The sequence below is a fragment of the Coptis chinensis genome, chromosome 7 (assembly GCF_015680905.1).
Source record: "Coptis chinensis isolate HL-2020 chromosome 7, ASM1568090v1, whole genome shotgun sequence".
In the NCBI taxonomy this organism is placed as follows: Eukaryota; Viridiplantae; Streptophyta; class Magnoliopsida; order Ranunculales; family Ranunculaceae; genus Coptis; species Coptis chinensis.
The window spans coordinates 20,379,300-20,386,199 of NC_141462.1; the positions used below are offsets into that span (position 1 = coordinate 20,379,300).

General features: G+C 38.5%; 1 non-coding gene across 1 annotated transcript; it reads left to right on the plus strand.

The window, feature by feature from the left end:
* The first annotated feature begins 795 nt into the window (after positions 1-795).
* On the plus strand, positions 796-899 carry LOC147486526 (small nucleolar RNA R71). The gene has a single exon (XR_015203386.1). It is a non-coding gene; the product is annotated as a small nucleolar RNA R71 (small nucleolar RNA).
* Positions 900-6,900: the final 6,001 nt, after the last annotated feature.

Consider the following 6,900-nt stretch of genomic DNA (forward strand, 5'->3'; position numbering starts at 1 on the left):
TTGGAAAAGTTTTGGCTCACTTGTATGAAGGTGTCAAAGACGATCCGGTTGTGTGGGTGTAGTAGTCACGGGTGGTGTGGACCGAACTATTTCACGTGAATTATTTATGGGTGGATTTTGATAGTTATTATTTACCTGAACGATACCTCTATTAGCGTTATAATTATTATAACTACCTTGACTTTGTGCTTGACCTTGACGAGGTTGCACTTGGTTGTTATAATTATTAAAATTACCCGACCACAATCCCTTGTCGTAGTGGGGCTTGGTTAAAGCCGTCGCGTAGGCCTAACATATTGATTATTGTACCCTTGAGGTGTGACGTTTTGGTTATTTCTCCAACCGAAGTTGGGATTTTGTCTCCGCGGGCGCTAGGTTCACTATTAATGGAACAAGCCTGTTCATAGGCTATAGGGCGATGGGAGTCCGGGATGCTCGGGGCTCCAAATGAAACTACATGGATTTGAATTTACATTCATGACGGGGATAGGCTTTTGTTGAACGTAAATGGCCTCTACCTTTTTAGTGAGTGATTCGATTAGAGTTTTAAGCTCGGAATCGTGTTTAATTTCAAACATACCGGCGGCTTTAACTGTATTAGAAGAACTAGCGGAGCGGTGGATATCATCACTACCACCCCAGTTGTTATTTAAGCTTTAGTTTGATCCTCTAAAATTTATAAGCCTCTCTAAGGCTCCTTTGCTTAAGAAACTACCCCCATTCATTATGTCTAGGACTTCTTTATGGTGGTGTAGAAGTCCTTTGAAAAAGGCATGAACTAACGTGTCTTTCGCTAAGTTATGTTGTGGACACTCTATAAGGAGATCGGTGAAACGATTCCAAGCCTCTGAAAATGTTTCATGAGGATTTTGTCGAAAGAAATAAATCTTGGAAAGCATCTCATCCGTCTTTAGGGGTGGGTAAAATGTTCCATAAACAACTGAACAAGTTTAGCCCACGAGTCCACGAATTTAGGCGTTTGGGCGATTAACCAAGACGCCCTTATATCGGCTAAGGTGAAAGGGAATACCCCGAGTTTAATTTGTTCCGCACCAACCGTAGGATGGTGGAATATTGTTAGGACTTGTTCAATCCTACGCGTGTCTTGATAAGGTTTTTCATGGTCTAATCCATGAAAAGCGGGTAACAAATTAAAATATTTGGGGGGATTCGAAATCCCCACCGGGTTTGCTAGAACGATGCAAGATTTTGGGCTATCGCCAAGGCTTTGTAGAAGTCGAGAGAGGAGTCTTTCTTCGTCGGGCATTGTGTCGGTCGTGATGTGTGAAATAGTAGCTAGAGGTGTAATAGGTGGTATACTAGATAGACTTGTTTGTTGACGCGTTGTTGTGTAATTACGTTACGTGTTTTGTTCGCCGCACCTTAATCTCATACAAGGCTAAAACCAAATTTAGCTAAACACATCAACACTCCAAACAATTCTGATATACTAGTATAAACCTCTAACGGGGAGATGCAAGGTGTGGAAGAAAGGAATACCTGATTGCGTCCCTGCTTCGCTTATGAATAAGCGTCTTGTTTACTGCGTGTTAGATTGTGTATAACAAGTTAGGACACTGAAAAATTTGAAAAAATCAAAGTTCGAGTCAAAGCGGTAGAATTCGGAAAAATTAACAAAGGGCGCTGGTGCGCGAATAGAAGCGTGATCGTCGCTCGGGTAATTTTCAAATTACAGTGTTTTTTTGGGCGGTCGCTGCGGTGTTCAAAGCTATAGAGCGGTGGTAAAATCCTTCTACGGCGCTGGCGCTTCGGTAAATTTCTCGCTGAAATTTTTCAACGATGAAACGGAACGCCACAGTATGAATCAAACACGGGTGGGTGGGTGAAATGGGACTTTTAAGAAAAGTACTTACACTACGAAAACAATGCGAAAGTGCAACTAAGATGGCAGCGACGCCATTTGATAAATGTAAAAATTGAATAATTTACCTACGAAATGAACGATGAAACTCAAAACGTAAGTAAACTAAAACTAATCTTATGTGTCTTAGTTTTTATCAAATCCTATATGCTTAACAAAGATTTCTACTCTCAATCCTATGAGATATAGTGGAGTAGAGTGATTCATTCCACTCCTAGGCCTTCCGCATGCTGTGTTATCACGTGTAATTACTCTACTTAAGGTCTAATGAGAGATTTACGAAAAGGCAACTAGACTACGATGCAACTACCCACAAGATGCACTAGTCAACTATTAGGACAACTAAGGGAATGCTATGTTGATTCAATGATAAGGAGTTAGAGGGGGATTGATTCCACCTTAACTCGACTTAATCATATTAACGACGAATCGTCAAGTATCCGAATTGAATCTTCCTTCACGAACAATTGGTTCTTCCTAATCCCTAATTACACATGGCATTCCTATCAATTCATAACTAGCATGTGAACGATTAAACCATTTTCATGGTGAACTAATCGTTTCTAGAGTGGAAAGGAAATTACTACGGCGATTCTACGATAGTCGATCAAGCTTTCATCAAGGCTTCTCAACCCCCTAATGGAGGTTTAGACAAGAATCATTACGCAATCATTTCCGATTAAAGTTAAACTAAACATGATATAAATAATTGAAATTTACTAATCTAAATTAAACAATAATTAAAATCTAATTAATAACTAAGAATTGAATAACAAGTAGTAAATGAATAAGATCTAACACAAATGTAAATGACAAGAATCGAAATTTAACAACTAGCTATTTTATTAATCAAACTAATTAAGAGTAATGATTCTAATAGTTTAATCTAAAACAAGAATTGGATTTGAAATTAAATTTAATTAAAACAATTAAATCTAGATCTAGAAGCTATTCTAATGGCTACTTTCTATTCTAAGCTCCTTTATTTTCTAACCTAAAAATCTACTATTCTCTACTATAAAATCTACCATTAACAAAGAGCTAAGCTTTTGTTTTTATACTTTCAGATCCAAAAATTGTTCATGGGCTTGGAGCCATGTTTTGGGCCAGAGAATCAGGCCCAAAACCCAATTCTTTCAGTCCAAAAAGGCCTCTTCAGCTGCAGTTGGCTTCAACAGACTTTTCATTCACTTCTGCTCCTCTGATTGGATCACGGCTTAGACCATTGGAAATCTCTTTCCGAGCCGGTCGTTTTGACATAAGGTAGGCCCCATTCCGAGGTCTGAGTCCAAAGATATGGCCTTCTAAGTTCTCACACGACTTTGTGTGCTATTTACGCGCGTCAACTTTTCAACTTTTCAGCGACCGGGCTTTAGAAAGGCTTTGTCTTCTTGAATCTTGGCCTTTAATCACGGAACTCCTTAGTAACCGACCTTTGCTCCTTTATCTCGCTAAAGTGGCACATTTCTGCACATAATGGACTTTGAAGCCTCAAATGTATAAAAACACGTAATCAGTGTTAACTCTTAATTATTACTCACATAATTGGTCTAAAAATATGTCTGTTACAGGGTTAAAACTACAGTTTTGGGCTCTTATCATTGACCATTTACAACAAGGCCTTAAACCACTAGGAAATCCCTAGTGGACGAGTTATAGCCTCGTGAGAGTTTTTCAGTGAAGGTACTCACAAACTTTATCTATACTACAACAATTCATAAATAAAACTATTGTTTTCTTTTCTATGTCTTAATTATCTAAACATCTCACTAGCAATGAATACCGAATAATCAAGTCGAAACCTAAGCTAATATATACATAATAATCAATCATCTACGAATAAACATATATACAATGAGTAATACTATGAGATGAACTAGTAGGTCCGTTTCTGAAAACTCGGAATAGCGTCCTTAAGTAGGTCCTCACATAAATGTCAAGACAAAAACCACTCTGATTTTTCCGCTCAAGTTTTACAGTGGGCACACTTTACCTTACAATCTCAATGACACACAAGGAAGCCGGAGTCGATCAAACACATCTGCCACTTACTATCACACTAACCTCTTCCTAATTGAGCTAGAGGTCTTTATTAGGTGTTGTGGGGATTAGGAGATGGTTTAAAAAGGAAGGAAATGGATATTCAAAAAATGACAAGTTTGAGATAATAGAGGCTTCATATTATGTAAGTAGATAAACCCTTGTTCTTTACTTTTGCTTCTACACTTTGTTTCCATCCTTAGCCATATTTTTTTTCTTTTTCTTTGGCTTTTGACTCCTTGATTCTATTTTTGGAGTTCTAACTCTTTATTTTCTTTTATTATTATTTTTTTCTTTTATTTGGATGGAAACTTACTATTCTTATCTGAAGCGACTAACGAATTCTTGATTTCAAAGGTTCTTCTCTTTTCTATTCTTCATCTCTATTCTCAGACTTATTCAAAGAATTGGGTAGGTTGATTTTTTTTTTTTTGTAACAGGGTAAAGGATTTGTGGTTTATGAAAGGCTAAAGAAAGGCTCAGAGGGGCGACTAGCAGAAAATAATTCATAGGTTTGAATTTCTGGCTATATTGATCCAAAGAGGGCCTAAATTCTCGCTTAGGATATGGTATAGTAATCAAGCAAGTGGACGTGTGATTTCTCTATCCGATTTTACTTCTCCCTTGTGTCATTTCTCAAATGTTCACTCATATAAGGCTTTAGGCTATATTCTCACAGATTTGTAGAATAAGTACTCTAGCCTAGATTTCAGAAACTTACTGCCAACAATCATAGATACTCATGTAACATATTTATAGATAGATGCAAGGATTATTACCTACATATTAGCCTAAGTTTCTAAAAACAATTCTAATGCAAAAGCTACGTGAGACTTCTAGATTATTGAAAGCATAGAGAAAGAAAACAATACCAATATTCCTAAGTGTATAGCATACTTATTATTTATATTTTTAAAAATTTTGAATTTTTTTTAACAAGAAAACAAGTGCATATTATACATATCTATATCCTAACAGATACCTTAATTACACATGTTTCTATGCCCATCCCCAAACAAGAAGCATGTTTTGTCCTCAAAGTATTTAAATAAAAAGGGTAGAAAAATACCATGGAAACGCGTGAAATTCTGGAACATATGTAAAACAAGATTATAACATACTAATATAGCAAATAAAACTGACGCAACTCTATAAGAGTTCCACCCGTTATGGGGTTAATAAGAAATAAATTGCTTGGGACATAAGCAGACACTAACTGAAATAAAAACTAACCTTGACTCTCGTTTAAGAATTTTCCTCCTCATCCTTAATAAAGAAATGGGGTTCCTTCGCATCCTGCCACGCCATGGTAATTTGCCAGGCTTCATGCCACTTATCGTCTACTATAGCTAACTTGTCAAGCGCCACTTGGTCAGATGGGGTGTAAGGCGCAACCTGATGAGGTTGTATCCTCCACCCTTTCCAAGTCATTGCACGGAACGATCGAATAATACAATTGGTGGGTCTCACAATGTCGACCCCAATCCAATCCGTGAAACGGGCACAAAAAACAGGGAAGAAACATAGCATTATATGGCAAATTAAAACAGGCATAAGAAGGTACTCATACCTCTTGCTATGGGCTTGGGCTAAACTAGACATTAGGGTCTGGGGAATATCATAGAGTGTACGTCCCCCAGCTAAAGCAAGGAAAATATCACAAGTTTTGTCATTCACAGAAGAATAACGCCATTCCCCTCTAATGTTTAGCATGATCCAAAATATATAACAAACGTTCATCATAGACCCCGCTACCAAGGGCGGCGTTATAATCCCCTTGGTCCTCTATCCTAAAGATTCCTGCCCCGTAATGCTCATGCAAATCATCATAGTTATACATGTACATATTATCTACCAAATAGGCCCATGAGTCTTGTATTTCGGCTGGCATAGCAAGTCCAAGCACAAAGGCTATCAAGAACCTTGAAATTTCCATTGGTTCATCCCCGATAGTGATGGAGAACACTTGTTCTCCATCTGGTCTATCAAAGAACTTACAATTATCATAAAAATAAGATGTAAGTCTTGCGGAGAATAAAGTTCATCGGGGACTTACCAATAGTGGCTCCCATCCTACTAGAATGATCACTTCAAAAACCACGCACCATAGGTGTCACTTTGGAACAAGTCTTCAAAAGACTGTTCCGATATGATACGAGGAATGTCATCCCCCATAAACTCGCTGGAATATCTGCGAAGGATCCTGGAACAACCCACAAAAAATTGGAATTTTTCTTGGCCACGGGGTTCTGGGCGCGAGGTGCGCTCCACCTATGCCTAGGTAGGGCGTGGGGTGCGCTTTGGTGATTTTCGAGTTCTAAGCACTTAGGTGCAGGGCGCGCTCACTTTGTGCCTGGGATAGGCGCGGGCCATGCTCAGGATGAAAATTGGAATTCCAGTGTTGTGGGCGCAAGTCGTGCTCAGCTTAGGGCATGGTAGGGCGCGGGTCGTGCTCTGATGAAATTCTATCGGAGGCCGGATGCCTAGAAGCCAGTGTCAGCTCCATCAGGCGCGCCGCTCGAGCTACTAATAGTGCTAAAATGGATAAAAAAGATGGGAATCGTGGGAGTGAAAGGTGAGAGATGAAAGTGAGGTGTAGTGTGGGTTGTAAGTGTAGAATGAATGAAGTTTTTATAGGTATTAAGTTACTAAAACGAATCGAAGTTGCCAAAAAGTTTTAAGGCAATTGCCGGAAACAAAAAAATTCCAAAACCGAAAACAAAAACAATCCATATTCTCTATTCCAAAACAAACCTAATATCTTTTAGGTTGAATATATGATAGAAACTGCCTAACTCATCGAGATTTCATCCTACCACAATATCTATTCATAGGGATGCCCATATCGGCAATATTCTCAACCCTCACTTTAACACAAATTCTAAACTGGAGGATCATATCAGAAATCATGCTAGAGTAGATAATACCACCCCCAAACAATTCGGGAAGGTGGGATTAACGATAAAAACAATGCACAA